The sequence below is a fragment of the Antechinus flavipes genome, chromosome 3 (genome assembly GCF_016432865.1).
Source record: "Antechinus flavipes isolate AdamAnt ecotype Samford, QLD, Australia chromosome 3, AdamAnt_v2, whole genome shotgun sequence".
Classification (NCBI taxonomy): domain Eukaryota; kingdom Metazoa; phylum Chordata; class Mammalia; order Dasyuromorphia; family Dasyuridae; genus Antechinus; species Antechinus flavipes.
In genome coordinates this window covers 61,453,866-61,469,846 of record NC_067400.1, presented here as the reverse complement: position 1 = coordinate 61,469,846, position 15,981 = coordinate 61,453,866, and positions in this window count along the sequence as shown.

Genomic DNA, 15,981 nt, shown 5'->3' with positions numbered 1-15,981 from the left:
GAAAGCCAGGATACAGGGACCAAAAAATTTGGGGAATATCTGTACTAGAGCATTTTGTACTGTAGATTTAGGACGAGAAAATCTGGATTTCAAATCTTAGATCTGCTTATTATTGATGTGGCTTTGAGCAAATCATCTAATTTAATTTGTTTGCCCTCCATTTTCTCATGTCTAATGTGAAATGATTTATTAGCTGACCTCTAAGCTTATTCCTGCTCTAAACTTATATTATCTCCTTTGTCCCTATTATACTTAGTATTCACCTTTGGTCTTATCATAATCTTCTCTGCATTATACTTCATGTGTACATGTGGAATCCCTCCTCAAGTGAAAGAGCTATTACTTTTTTTTTTTATCCTTGTATTTCCAACTCTTAACACTATGTATACTTTGACAATAGTAAAAGTTAATGAGCCAAATTTTAATAGTTCTAAAGAGATAAATAGATAAGTAAATATGATTCAAAAATTGTCAAATTAAATTAAATCTATTATTTAAGTTTCCAAAGCTTCTTTAATATGTGAAAATTTTCTATTCATTTTTACCATTTAGAATAGAAATATTTTCTGGAGAGTTTAAGTGATATGGACATCCGTTCACAGAATTTCCCCTGATTTTTTAAACCTGAATCCCCTATCCCTCCTCCATAGTCCCCAAACTCAGGAGCTTTGCCCTTCAGTTTGACTTTTGCTGCTGCAGCAAAAAAGAAATACTGTGTTTATGATTAAATATTGGATTGACAGGGTTGATTTTTTTCTAAGTTGATATCTGGTTACAAGGCACTCCTCTGATGTGATAGAATGTTGATAGAATGTGATATAGTTTTCTATATAATTTGTTTTCAAAAAAGTGAATAAAATTTTCTTGATGCCCTTAAAAACCTACTAAAGAACCAAACAGAACAAAACAAAGCCTCTAGTTTTGCTTGGAAATGCCAAAAAATTAATTAAATTTCTAACACCAGATGTTATTTTCCATTATCACAGAGGTATGGTGTTATTTCTAATGCCACAGAGAGGTCATTGGACTTAAGAGTAGTGAGCTAAACACCATAGTGCAGGGGCAGTGATATTGGCAGAAGATGTAAGGATAAATCTGACTCATTCACCTACTATACAGACACAGAGTTCTTGTTCTTTCTTTCCTCAGAACTATTAAAGGTCAACACACAGCCTATTTATCACCTTTTATACCTTGGGCAATGCTAATAAAAGGAGCTCATGTAGCACCTTAAGAATTTCAAAACGAACAGTATCCATTATCTCACTTTTTTCTTCATCACAACCCTGAGACATAGGTACTATGGATAGCATAATCTCCATTTTACAGATGATAAAACTGAGTTCAGAGTGGTTTTGTAACCTTCTCATCTTCACAGAGTGATCAGTTATGACTAGAAGACAGGTGTTGCCTGGCTCCAAGCTGAGCATTTTTTGACTGAATAAAGACAATAATGGAGATATTCAGGAAATGCTTGTCTTTCTGTCCCAGACCTTTGCTCTTAAGGTTCAAGCATCAGTCATTAGCTGTCTGTAGAACCTTCCCCCGTGTGAGGATTTGTTTTCTTATTGGTGCCATCCAGTTTTACTGTTCTATAGTTTCTTAAGTTTCCTGTAACTTTCCCCTTCAAATCCTACATATTATACTGAAGCCCAGCCACAGGGTTTTCAGGAATAATTCTTGGGAACCAGTCAGACTAGACATGGCATAATTCAGTGGAAAGAAAAATATCTCTGGAGTCAGGGTCCTGGATTTAAATTCTGTCTCTAATGTTTATTAGTTATGAGCTTTTCACAAGTTATTTTACTTTCATAGACCTCTACTAGGGCTGGAATAAATGGTCCCTTTGAGGTTCCTCTCGGATCTATTGTTAACGGTCATAAATTTGATTTCATAAATTATTATTGGATATTACTGCTTTATATATGCATATAGCCTATCAAAGCAAATGCCACATATTTCTTGTTGGGTTTTTTTTTTTTTTGGTGGTTCAACAATTATTTGACTCTTCAATAATATAGACTCTTCATAACCTCATTTGGATTTTCTTTTTTTTCTTCCTCTCAGCTTCCCTTTCTTCCTCCCCCTTTCCTTCCTCCCTTCCTCCCATCCTTCCTTCTTTCTCTTTCTTTCTTTCTTCCTTTCTTTTTTCCTTCCTTTCCTTCTTTCTTTCTTTTTTTCTTATTAAAGAAAATGTTATTTGTTGTTATATTTTGTTTATATTCACTATTGATTAAGAGACCAAACTACATCAAGAGATGAAACTATCACAAACATAATAAAATGTTTCTGCTTTTTTGATAAGTTAAAAAAAAATCACTGAGAGCATTAACATCCATATGTATATTTTAGTTTACAAATATATACTTTAGGCATCAGGCAACTTAGAAACATTTTCAAACCAGGTGGGGAACCGAATTCTTTAAAATTATCTTTTACAATGAAGCAAAATAATGAATTGTATATACTGTAACAAAAGATAAGAAACAATGCACAAGAAATAAATAAAAGTATAAAATGTATATTAAATAACAAAATAATTTATTTATAACCATATCAAAAGATAATAAAAAAAGCAGTTCTTAAATAAAGCAGAGAGAAATTCCCCTCCCCCGTATTTGGTCTAATTGCTGTTTGACTGAACATCTGTTATGTCTAGCAGTATTATTATAGGAAATACACTTTTTTTTGTTTGTTTGTTTTGTTTTGTTTTTCCACTTGGAGTTTTCTTGACAAAGACACTGTAGTGGTTTGCCAATTCCTTCTTCAGACATTTTAAAAATTAAGAAACTAAGGTAAACAGGGTTAAATGACTTGACTAGTGTCACATAGTTTATAAATGTCTAAGGCTAGACTTGAACTCAAGAAAATGAATCTTTTTGTCTTCAGACCTGGTGCTTTATGTACTGTGTCACCAAACTGCCAAATTTCTCACTTTCAGTATATATTATTTAAATTAAAATATGTGTTGGTAGAGTTTTTTATGTTCAACATAGGAAAATTCTTAGTGTAGGAAGAGATATCATATAAAACATGTAATGTATAGACCATCTGTATTGAATCTTCAGGCCACAGCCATAAACCATCATTAATTTCCTTTTCTAATGACCAGCCTTTCCCAAATCAATATGAGGAGCAAATTTCAAAGTGTGAAGTCTACTAGACAGATATTCTCAGCCTGCTCTATCCCAATTCAATCTCACCTAAAGTATTTAACTGTAGACACTAAAACTGAAGTGCTCTGGCTGATCTTACTTGTCCCTTGTGATGGCAAATGAAGGGAAAGTTAACCCCATACTCAGGTCATTTTTCATTCATTTTATTTACTGGAAATGTCTACTGCTTGAATTTTCAACTTCATCCATCAATATCAACCCTCTAGACCATACTTAAAGGAGAAGTGATAAGTTGTGCAGGTATGATTTGACCTGGCTAGTATAAAAGCACAAATAGATGAGCTGCCTAGGGATCTTTGCCATCTGAATTTTTCTGGTGGTCTCTTTTCCATTTTCCTGCTCTTGTCCTGTAAAACTGGAATTCTAACCTAAGAAATACTCTGAACATTTTGAAGGCTGTATTGCAGAAAATACCAAGGGATGTTGACTTACATTCTATAATCTCCCTACAATTAAAAAAAAATGTTATTTCTCCTGATGGAATTTAAAGTCCAAATTCCTTTAGAACAAAACGTATTTAACTTTTATTTTTATCCTCAGTGCCTAGCACAGAGCCTGGCACCAAGGAGGTGCTTAAGAAATGTCTTTTATTGATTAATCAAATTTGAGCCTGTAATTATTCTAATTGTTCTTACATAGTCAGACCATTCTGTTTAAAGCTAAGGAAAATAGAAACATATTTTACTTTTCTCAATATTGGAGATTTCTATCACATAATCAGAGTAGACTCAAGATTATGCAGCTGTGATACAATGATAAAAACCACTATAATCTAAATTTCTTGAAGCAAAAAAGAAAAGAAATATATTTGGGTGTGTAGGGCTTTAAAAGTTTCACATGTGAAGTAAGAAAACAAGAGATATTCTTTATTTCTTAAAATCTCTTGGGTAGTTTAAAAATATCTTTAGAATAAATCATTAAAACCATAAGCTAGGGTAAAGACTGAGGTTTTTTTATATTTATTCATACTCAATCTTTTTTTATTCATTCATTCATCCATTTATTTGTTTGTCTGTATAGAATAAATATTTTCTCCACACATGGTAGGTGCTAGACTTCTTTCCATTTTTTTCTGAGAGACTGCCATTGGAGAGCTATAAGTTGAATATCAGAAAAATATTGATGAAAGGGGTTAGCCAGCTATGGAATCAATTTCACTGGGTAAATCTATCCTTGTCTTTAGGACATCACTGGTTACAAGTGAACTGTATATTTCACTTCTAGAAAGTTGTTTCTTATCCATCTACCCAGTAGCAAAGGAATAAATTAACTTTAAAAAATAAAAATGTCCCCAACTCATTCTCCAGGATTCTGGAATTTTAGGATTCTGTACTATTCCATTGTGCATTGCATCATACTTTCCTTAGGATTTATCAATAGATGAGAACATGCAGAATGGAATCTCATATCACAAACCATTTAAGTGTGTAAAGGATTCTTGAAAGTAAAAAGGGCCTCTGAAGCTGACCAGGGTCATCCAGCCTTTGCACAGTGACCTCTGTGAATGGGAATTCAATTATCTTTCCTGGAAATTCATTACACTATGGTACAGACTCTACCTGTCAGGAAGTTTTGCATTATACCAGACTTAAAAATGCTTCTCTTCAATTTTCACCCATTCCTAGTCTTGTCCTCTAAATACAAGCAAAACAAAGCTATTTCTTTCTCCATGTGATAGTCCTTGATATGCGTGAAGGCAGCTGACATCTGCCCTCCTCCCCAGCAGCACTGAATCTTCTCTAAGCTAAATATATCCAGTTACTTCAACCAATTCAATTCAATTCAGCTAGCTTTTATCATTTGTCTTTTATGTATGAGATACTTAGCTATACACTTCAGAAAAACTCTAAAAAATCCTCAATTGCTATACTTTCTTGACTTTTCATTCCATTATAAGTTTATACAAATCAACTAATTATAAAATGCAGGTTCATACTAATGAATCAATCAGAAACACTTGATTTTGTCCACGTGGACACTCCATCCAATTCAATTCAAGAAACAAGTATGAGAGGCAGGTCAGGTCAGACAGAGTCATTTGGATTTTTGAGTGGGGTTTATATAATTGTGATTAGTCTACACACACACACATATAAAAAAAGAAGAAATAATGAATAGATAGAAGATACTATAATTAAGAGTTAATAGGAAAGGCTTTCTGAAGAAGGGTGGATTTTTGTGAGGACTTGAAGGAAGCCCATAGGTGGAGATGGGAAGGGAAAATATTCCAAGCATGAGAGACATCGGATGACAGACTAACTCTATCCTGAAAAACATTCCCATTTGATAAGATTTGCTGAACCTTGTAATCCGATGGCCACTCCAAGGGCAGTCCATAGCAGAGTGATTTTCTGGAAAGAATGCCAATAGATTATTTAAATAGAAAAAAAAAATATGCTGCAAAGTTCAACAAATTATATATTGCAGTAATTTCTAAGCAATGCACATAAAAGTGCTTCTTCTATCAACAGACTTCTGTCCTGCAGTTTCTTTGTGATATTGTTAGCAGCTCAAAGACTGTAGCACCTTGGAGAAAGATGATTTTACATGAGGTTTGAACCCTGGAGCTGAGTCCCCATTGATCCGATTTACCTCCTTCTGTGAGCAAGAAACTAGCAAAGTAGTGCTTGAGGGAGGAGAAAGTAATTGGCCAGCAGAGGACCTTGGTTCAAATCTTGATTTTACCACTTAACCTTAGGGTAGTCAACTGAATTTTTGTGAGCTTCAGTTTCCAATATGTAGAATGAAGGGGAACTCACCTTAAGTCTTTTCCTAGTCTTAACCAATGATCCTATAGTCTACATAAATAGTTACTTCAAGAAGAAATACCAAGTATAAACAGTAACACTTCAGGACAAATTGACCAATTGTATTAAGGGGTAAGTGATGAATGGTTTAAACATAAGCTTAAGTCATGACTATAGTTAATATGCTATAAGTTTTTCCACTCCAACTACTAAGTGCCAGATGACTTGCCACCAAATATTTTACTGAAAGGAAAAAAAAAATTGTAATTTACTTGGTTTTGTTTGGTGTGTGTGTGTGTGTGTGTGTGTGTGTGTGTGTGTGCTTCAAATCAATGTTGCTTGTGGCTATTTGCTTTATTAGCACACTGATGTTTTCCTGTAATGGCACATGGTTATTCAGGACCATTAAGAAAAGAAATCATATCTTTGCTTTGAACTAGCTGGTGTATCTAAGTCAAACAATCATGGAGGCATACAGCAGAAGTCAACACCAACTTCCAAACATAATAATAATATCATGAAGGTTTGGGTCATTATTGAGCCATAATTTAGAGTGGGGGGGGGGAAGCCTGGCAAGTTACTTCATAACAAGATAAAAGAGGGGGACTTCCGGTTAAGATGGCGGAGAGGAGGCACACAGCTGTGTAAGCTCCGTGCTTTCTCTCACTATCCATTTCATTACTAGCCTCTGAATTAATGCTTGACTGAAAAAAAAACCCACAAATAGTTACCAAGAGAAGCCATCTGAGATTTGCCAAGAAAGGTCTGTCTTTACTGGAGGGCTGGGACGGTTTTAGATCGGGCGTGGGCAGCAGCAGGGAGAACACGGGAGCAGACTGGAGAGGGGGTGGGGAGTGATCGCAGCCGTCTCTGTGGGGAGAGCTTCGCTACAGGATTAGATACTTTGCTCTGGCAGCAAGTCAGCAGCCCAGCAGAGAAGCTAAAAACACCGGGGGTGAAAAATACAACCCCAAACAGCTGGAGTCTCTCGGGACCTGGCCGCCCCCCTTCCCCCCCCCCCCCCCACAGTGACTCAGCACGCTCTGGGATCTCAGAGTGCAGGCGCAGCACAGGTGAGCTAGTGCCTCACTGCTGCCTCGCCCCCCCTCCGCAGTCTGGAGAGGAAGCTCGGTAACACCACCCAGCCCCTCCCCCAAAGAAAGACTCCAGTTTTTTCTGTTTTTCTTTGCTAGTTTGTCTTTGATTATTAGACAGAATGAGCAAGAAACTGAAGAGGACTTTAACCCTTGACAGCTTCTATACAGATAGAGAGCAGACTCTAAATCCTGAGGAGACTAAAAACAGATAGTCCCCAGGTGAATCCCCAAAGGAGGAGATCATCTGTTCCTCAGCACAGATGAACCTCATAGAAGTAATTAAAAAGGCTCTCACAAGGGAGCTAGAAGAAAAATGGGAAAAGGAGAGGGAGGCTTGGCAAAAGAGCCTGGAAAAGTCAGTTAAAGAGAGAGTGGATAAAGAAGTAAAATCCTTGAAAAATAGGATTGGTGAACTGGAAAACAAAATTGGCGAAATGGAAAAAAATTCCACAGAACAAAAGAACTCAATGGGACAATTAGAAAAAGATTTTTAAAAAGTGAGTGAAGAAAATACTTCACTGAAAATCAGAATTGAACAATTGGAATTGAATGACTCGAGGAGACAAGAAGAATCAGTCAAGCAAATCCAAAAAAATCAAACAATGGAAAAGAATGTGAAATACCTTCTGGGGAAGACAACAGACCTGGAAAACAGATCCAGGAGAGACAATCTGAGAATCATTGGACTTCCAGAAAAACATGATGAAAAAAAGAGCCTGGACACTATTTTCCAGGAAATTATCAAAGAGAACTGCCCAGAAGTCATAGGAACAGAGGAAAAAATAAACATTGAAAGGATTCATCGATCACCCACTGAAAGGGATCCTAAAATCAAAACACCAAGGAATATAGTGGCCAAATGCCAGAACCCTCAGATGAAGGAAAAAATATTGCAAGCGGCTAGAAAAACCCAATTCAAGTATCAAGGAGCCACAATAAGGATCACCCAGGATCTGGCAGCATCCACATTAAAAGATTGAAGGGCCTGGAATATGATATTCCGAAAGGCTAAGGAACTTGGTATGCAACCAAAAATAACTTACCCAGCGAGAATGAGCATCTTTTTCCAGGGAAGAAGATGGACATTCAACGAAGTAAGCGAATTTCATCTATTTCTGATGAAAAAAACAGAACTTAACAAAAAGTTTGATCTACAAATATAGAACTCAAGAGAAATCTAAAAAGGTAAAGATTAATCTTGGGAACTATATTTTGACTATATAGATGTATAAAGAATACATGTATACCTTGTTCTAGAAATTGATGTGGAAAGGACATTGTACCAGAAAAAGGGTAAAGTGGGGGTAGTACATCTCATGAAGAGGCATAGGAAACCTATTATATCTGAGAGAAAGAATGGAGGGGGTTGAATAGAGTGGGTATCTTACTGCCTTCAGAATTGGCTTTAAGTGAAAAATCTTAAGACATATTCAATCTATGGTGAAACTTCCCCCACCTCATTGAAAAGTGAGAAGGGAAAAGTGAAAAGGGAAGGAATAAGCTAAGAGGAAGGGAATACGGGAACTGGGAGGGAAAGGGGTAAGATAGGGGGAGGAACTCTAAGGCGGGGGGAGGGATACTAAAAAGGGAAGCTGTGAGAAGCAAGTGGTGCTCACAAGCTTAATACTGGGAAGGGGGGAAAGGGGAAAGAAGGGAGAAAAGCATAAACCGGGGTTAACAAGATGGCAAGTAATACAGAATTGGTCATTCTAACCATAAACGTGAACGGGGTAAACTCCCCCATAAAGAGGAAGCGGTTAGCAGAATGGATTAAAAGCCAGAATCCTACAATATGTTGTTTACAGGAAACACACCTGAAGCGGGGAGATACATGCAGGTTAAAGGTAAAAGGTTGGAGCAAAATCTACTATGCTTCAGGTGAAGTCAAAAAAGCAGGGGTAGCCATCCTGATCTCAGATCAAGCTAAAGCAAAAATTGATCTAATTAAAAGAGATAAGGAAGGGCACTATATCTTGCTAAAGGGTAGCATGGATAATGAAGCACTATCTATATTAAACATATATGCACCAAGTGGGGTAGCATCTAAATTCTTAAAAGAGAAACTAAGAGAGCTGCAAGAAGAAATAGACAGTAAAACTATAATAGTGGGAGATCTTAACCTTGCACTCTCAGAATTAGATAAATCAAACCACAAAATAAATAAGAAAGAAGTCAAAGAGGTAAATAGAATACTAGAAAAGTTAGATATGATAGATCTCTGGAGAAAATGTAATGGAGACAGAAAGGAATACACTTTCTTTTCAGCAGTTCATGGAACTTATACAAAAATTGACCATATATTAGGACATAAAAACCTCAAACTCAAATGCAGTAAGGCAGAAATAGTAAATGCATCCTTTTCAGACCACGATGCAATGAAAATTACATTCAACAAAAAACCAGGGGGAAGTAGACCAAAAAATAATTGGAAACTAAATAATCTCATACTAAAGAATGATTGGGTGAAACAGCAAATCATAGACATAATTAATAACTTCACCCAAGAAAACGATAATAATGAGACATCATACCAAAATGTATGGGATGCAGCCAAAGCGGTAATAAGGGGAAATTTCATATCTCTAGAGGCCTATTTGTATAAAATAGAGAAAGAGAAGGTCAATGAATTGGGTTTGCAACTAAAAATGCTAGAAAAGGAACAAATTAAAAACACCCAGTCAAACACTAAATTTGAAATTCTAAAAATAAAAGGTGAGATCAATAAAATTGAAAGTAAAAAAACTATTCAATTAATTAATAAAACTAAGAGTTGGTTCTATGAAAAAACCAACAAAATAGACAAACCCTTAGTAAATCTGATTAAAAAAAGGAAAGAGGAAAATCAAATTGTTAGTCTTAAAAATGAAAAGGGAGAACTCGCCACTAACGAAGAGGAAATTAGAACAATAATTAGGAGTTACTTTGCCCAACTTTATGCCAATAAATTCGACAACTTAAATGAAATAGAAAAATACCTCCAAAAATATAGCTTGCCCAAACTAACAGAGGAAGAAGTAAATATCCTAAACAGTCCCATCTCAGAAAAAGAAATAGAACAAACTATCAATCAACTCCCTAAGAAAAAATCCCCAGGACCAGATGGATTTACATGTGAATTCTACCAAACATTTAAAGAACAATTAATTCCAATGCTAAATAAACTATTTGAAAAAATAGGGATTGAAGGAGTCCTACCAAACTCCTTTTATGACACAGACATGGTACTGATACCTAAACCAGGTAGGCTGAAAACAGAGAAAGAAAATTATAGACCAATCTCCCTAATGAATATTGATGCTAAAATCTTAAATAAAATATTATCAAAAAGATTACAGAAAATTGTCACCAGGATAATACACTATGACCAAGTAGGATTTATACCAGGAATGCAGGGCTGGTTCAATATTAGGAAAACTATTAGCATAATTGACTATATCAATAACCAAACAAACAAAAACCATATGATCATCTCAATAGATGCAGAAAAAGCATTTGATAAAATCCAACATCCATTCCTAATAAAAACACTTGAGAGCATAGGAATAAATGGACTTTTCCTTAAAATAGTCAGGAGCATATATTTAAAACCATCAGTAAGCATCATATGCAATGGGGAAAAACTGGAACCTTTCCCAGTAAGATCTGGAGTGAAGCAAGGTGCCCACTATCACCATTATTATTTAATATCATATTAGAAACACTAGCCTCGGCAATAAGAGTCGAGAAAGAGATTAAAGGAATTAGAGTAGGCAATGAGGAAACCAAACTATCACTCTTTGCAGATGATATGATGGTATACCTAGAGAACCCCAGAGATTCTACTAAAAAGCTATTAGAAATAATTCATAATTTTAGCAAAGTAGCTGGCTACAAAATAAATCCCCATAAATCCTCAGCATTTTTATACATCACCAACAAAACCCAACAGCAAGAGATACAAAGAGAAATTCCATTCAGAATAACTGTTGATACCATAAAATATTTGGGAATCTATCTACCAAAGGAAAGTCAGGAATTATATGAGCAAAATTATAAAAAAGTCTCCACACAAATAAAGTCAGACTTAAATAATTGGAAAAATATTAAGTGCTCTTGGATCGGCCGAGCGAACATAATAAAGATGACAATACTCCCTAAACTAATCTATTTATTTAGTGCTATACCAATCAGACTTCCAAGAAAATATTTTAATGATCTAGAAAAAATAACAACAAAATTCATATGGAACAATAAAAAGTCGAGAATCTCAAGGGAATTAATGAAAAAAAAAAAATCAAATGAAGGTGGCCTAGCTGTACCTGATCTAAAATTATATTATAAAACAGCAGTCACCAAAACCATTTGGTATTGGCTAAGAAATAGATTAGTGGATCAGTGGAAAAGGTTAGGTTCACAAGACAGAATAGTCAACTATAGCAATCTAGTGTTTGACAAACCCAAAGCCCCTAACTTCTGGGAAAAGAATTCATTATTTGATAAAAACTGCTGGGATAATTGGAAATTAGTATGGCAGAAATTAGGCATGGACCCACACTTAACACCATATACCAAGATAAGATCAAAATGGGTCCATGACCTAGGCATAAAGAACGAGATTATAAATAAATTAGAGGAACATAGAATAGTTTATCTCTCAGACTTGTGGAGGAGAAAGAAATTTGTGACCAAAGATGAACTAGAGACCATTACTGATCACAAAATAGAAAATTTTGATTACATCAAATTAAAAAGCCTTTGTACAAATGCAAACAAGATTAGAAGGGAAGCAACAAACTGGGAAAACATTTTCACAGTTAAAGGTTCTGATAAAGGCCTCATTTCCAAAATATATAGAGAACTGACTCAAATTTATAAGAAATCAAGCCATTCTTCAATTGATAAATGGTCAAAGGATATGAACAGACAATTTTCAGAGGATGAAATTGAAACTATTACCACTCATATGAAAGAGTGTTCCAAATCATTATTGATCAGAGAAATGCAAATTAAGACAACTCTGAGATACCACTACACACCTGTCAGATTGGCTAAGATGACAGGAAAAAATAATGATGAATGTTGGAGGGGATGCGGGAAAACTGGGACACTAATGCATTGTTGCTGGAGTTGTGAACGAATCCAACCATTCTGGAGAGCAATCTGGAATTATGCCCAAAAAATTATCAAATTGTGCATACCCTTTGATCCAGCAGTGTTTCTATTGGGCTTATATCCCAAAGAAATACTAAAGAAGGGAAAGGGACCTGCATGTGCCAAAATGTTTGTAGCAGCCCTATTTGTAGTGGCTAGAAACTGGAAAATGAATGGATGCCCATCAATTGGAGAATGGCTGGGTAAATTGTGGTATATGAATGTTATGGAATATTATTGTTCTGTAAGAAATGACCAGCAGGCTGAATACAGAGAGGACTGGCGAGACTTACATAAACTGATGCTAAGTGAAATGAGCAGAACCAGGAGATCATTATACACTTCGACAACGATATTGTATGAGGACATATTTTGATGGAAGTGGATTTCTTTGACAAAGAGACCTAACTGAGTTTCAATTGATAAATGACGGACAAAAGCAGCTACACCCAAAGAAAGAACACTGGGAAATGAATGTGAACTATCTGCATTTTTATTTTTCTTCCCGGGTTATTTATACCTTCTGAATCCAATTCTCCCTATGCAACAAGAGAACTGTTCGGTTCTGCAAACATATATTGTATCTAGGATATACTGCAACATATCCAACATATAAAGGACTGCTTGCCATCTAGGGGAGAGGGTGGAGGGAGGGAGGGGAAAAAAATTGGAACAGAAACGAGTGCAAAGGATAATGTTGTAAAAAAAAAATTACCCTGGCATGGATTCTGTCAATATAAAGTAATTATTAAATAAAAATTAAAAAAAAAACAAGATAAAAGAGATTGTGACAGACTAAAAATACCTCATTATTTTTGAAGTTGCTGAGCTGTCTTTCTTCTATCTACCAAAGAAGCCATGTAGAAGAAGGATATTTCCCATAATTAGAATATTAAAAGTATAGAGGATACCCCATAAGGCTGTATTGGTTCAACATGTGTGAACAGAGATGATTTATTTACATTTGGGAGGAGAAATCGTATATAAAGAGGAAAAAAGAAAAGGTTTAGTTCATAATATGACAAAACAAACAAACAAACAAACCAAAACATCCATCATCTTTAAAGGTCATGATGGGTTTCTAGAAATAAAGTAGACCAAGTTCTGAACAATTAGTCATCAGCAAAACTCATCAAGCCTATTATAAGACAGTGCTCATTATGAAGGGTCTTTACCTGGGGGTGGGGGTTGGAAATATCACAGCAGAAACAGTGATTTTCAGGAAGTTGTCAAATTTCTTCTTGTCCCATTTGCATTCCACTAGTGCCCTTTGCAGCCTGCCTGCCAAGAACCATTTTTAATAATGTAATTTAATGAAAATACATTATGAGGAACATGCATGGTTTTTTCCTACAATCGTTTCTGAAAAGGTACAGAGAAGAATGTATTTTGGAAAGGATTCCATTCTTGGTGACTCCCCCAGGCTCATCAACTGATAAACTTAAGTGGAAATTCTGGGAGTTATGTGGAACATAAAACCAGAAATGATCTATACCTCAAGGATAAGGCTATTTCATCTGCTAATTATCTCCTATGAATTTTTGATGACATCACCTCTGGCCAATTAGTTTACCAGGTGTGAGGGGAAAAAGACACTTGTGAGATGGCCTTCAAGAAACCACTGGATAAAAAGGAAAACATAGCACAGAAAGTTCTGAGTGTTATGAGATCATAGAAATGAAAATCATATTTATTTGATCTACAGAATAAAATGAATATGTTTTCAAGCAATATTTTCTATACTGGATGAGAAAGGGAGGATAATTTTCCTCAGTAAAAAAAACAAACAAACATAAAAATCCATGTTTCTATAGTCAAAAATGTATCCAAATATAAATCCTTCCTACAAAAGAATAATCTAAAGAGATTGGGTTAGTGATAGAAGTGCAAGTCACTGCACAGATTCAAAAAGAGTCACTGAATCCATTTCAGGTGGCATTCTGATAATACCTTGTGACTATTGAGGTGCAAAGGAAATTGCAGAGAAGCAAATAGAAACATGAAAAGATGAGCAATCCTCCATGACTATATCATAGGCCAGGACTTCTTTTTCACTTTTTCTGTTTAGGATTCAAAATTTAACCATAATAAATGGGCAGGTCAGACAGAGTCATTTGGTTTTTTGAGTGGGGTTTATATAATTGTGATTAGTCAATAGATTGTTTTTGAATTTTAAATTATTGTCAATACTTATATTTTTATTTAAATAACAGGACCTAAAAGCATTGGGATAAACAGGAAAGATGAACAGATTTGAAGCCCATGGGGGAAAAAAACAAGAATATGAGATAGTCTCAGCAAAACCAATTTTTTTTTCTTTTACATTTGATATTCTCATTAAGTTGATCTGTGTTACTATAACTAGTCCCAAAGTTAGTCAATCAATAAGCTTTTATAAACACCTACTAATCACTATTTATACAAAGAAAGGCAAAAATACCAGCTGCTTTCAAGGATCTCACAGTCTAATGAGGAAGTCCACATGAAAACACCTGAATAAATAGTATATATATATGTATATATACATATATATGTAGGATAAATTGGAAATAATCAGTAAAAGGTAAGGATTAGACGGGTCAGGAAAGGTATCTTATATAAAATAGGATTTTACTTGAGACTTGAAGGAAACAAAGAGGTGAAGATGAGGGAGAGTATTCTAGGCTTGAGGATAGTCAGTGAAAATTCCTGTAGGAAAGTGTAGTATCATTTCTGAGAAAGAGCAAGGACTCTGGTGTCAATGGACTGCAGAGTATGCAAAACATAGGAAGGGCATAAGAAGATTAAAAAGACAAAAGAAACAAGAAAAATTTAATCTTGGAGGTGATAGGGAGCCATTGGAGTTCATTAACTAGGAGTGGATAAAGAGGTAGACATATTAAATCTGTGTTTTAGAAATATTAAAACCCTTAAGATTATTGAATTAGGCATTGAAAGAACCTTAGAGATCATTTAGTCCAAAATTTTGGAGTGGGAACCAAGCAGAGTGTCAGACAAATAACAGATGTTCCATAAATAAATAGATAGTGAATTAAATTAAAATTAATCAATCCATGCAAAAGGAAAGGACATGAGACCCTTTGGGTTCAAAATGTCTATTCAAAATGAAGTGCAGTGACTTCAGAAAGAGAAGTTATTGCATCATAACAACAAAGTAAATGATGACATGGTGGGTGTGGCACAATGAAAAGTGGGCTTCCTCTGGAACTGGAGAATCTGGGTTCAAATCTTATCTCAGGTTTTGCCTTTATATATAATCTTGTGTAAGGGATTTCACTAGTATAAAGAACTTCCACTAAGGAAATTTCTTCAACTAGTAAAGATCGCCACTTTTTCTGAAATTTTCTTTCTTAGGGAATTTCTAGAGAAATAGTAAATTAAATGACTTGCCAAGTACTCAACCAGTCTGTGTCAGAGATAGCACTTGAACAAAAATGATATGATCACTATCTTTCAGTGCTCTCCGTTGAACCAATATTGGTTAAGTTCTTTCTCTAAAAGGCAAAGAGCTATCCCTAAGTCCTGGTTAGTGTAATGTGCAGTGGGGAGAGATGGGGAGCAGGTAAAAATTCAAATCATGTCTCCATGATAGCTTCCTAGTGTTTTTTTTTTTTTCCAGTTGATGTGGCTTTCTGGTCAACCAAGGCATGAAAAAAGACTCAAAACACATGAATATTTGCAAACATCACAAAACCACCAATCACCATACTTGGTCTTATTGACCAGACCTATTTTTGCATGGAGGGATTGGGGAACACATCTATGTGGGCTAAGTGCTGCAATATCCTTGTTCAGGATTCTTTATCTATCTATCTATCTATCTATCTATCT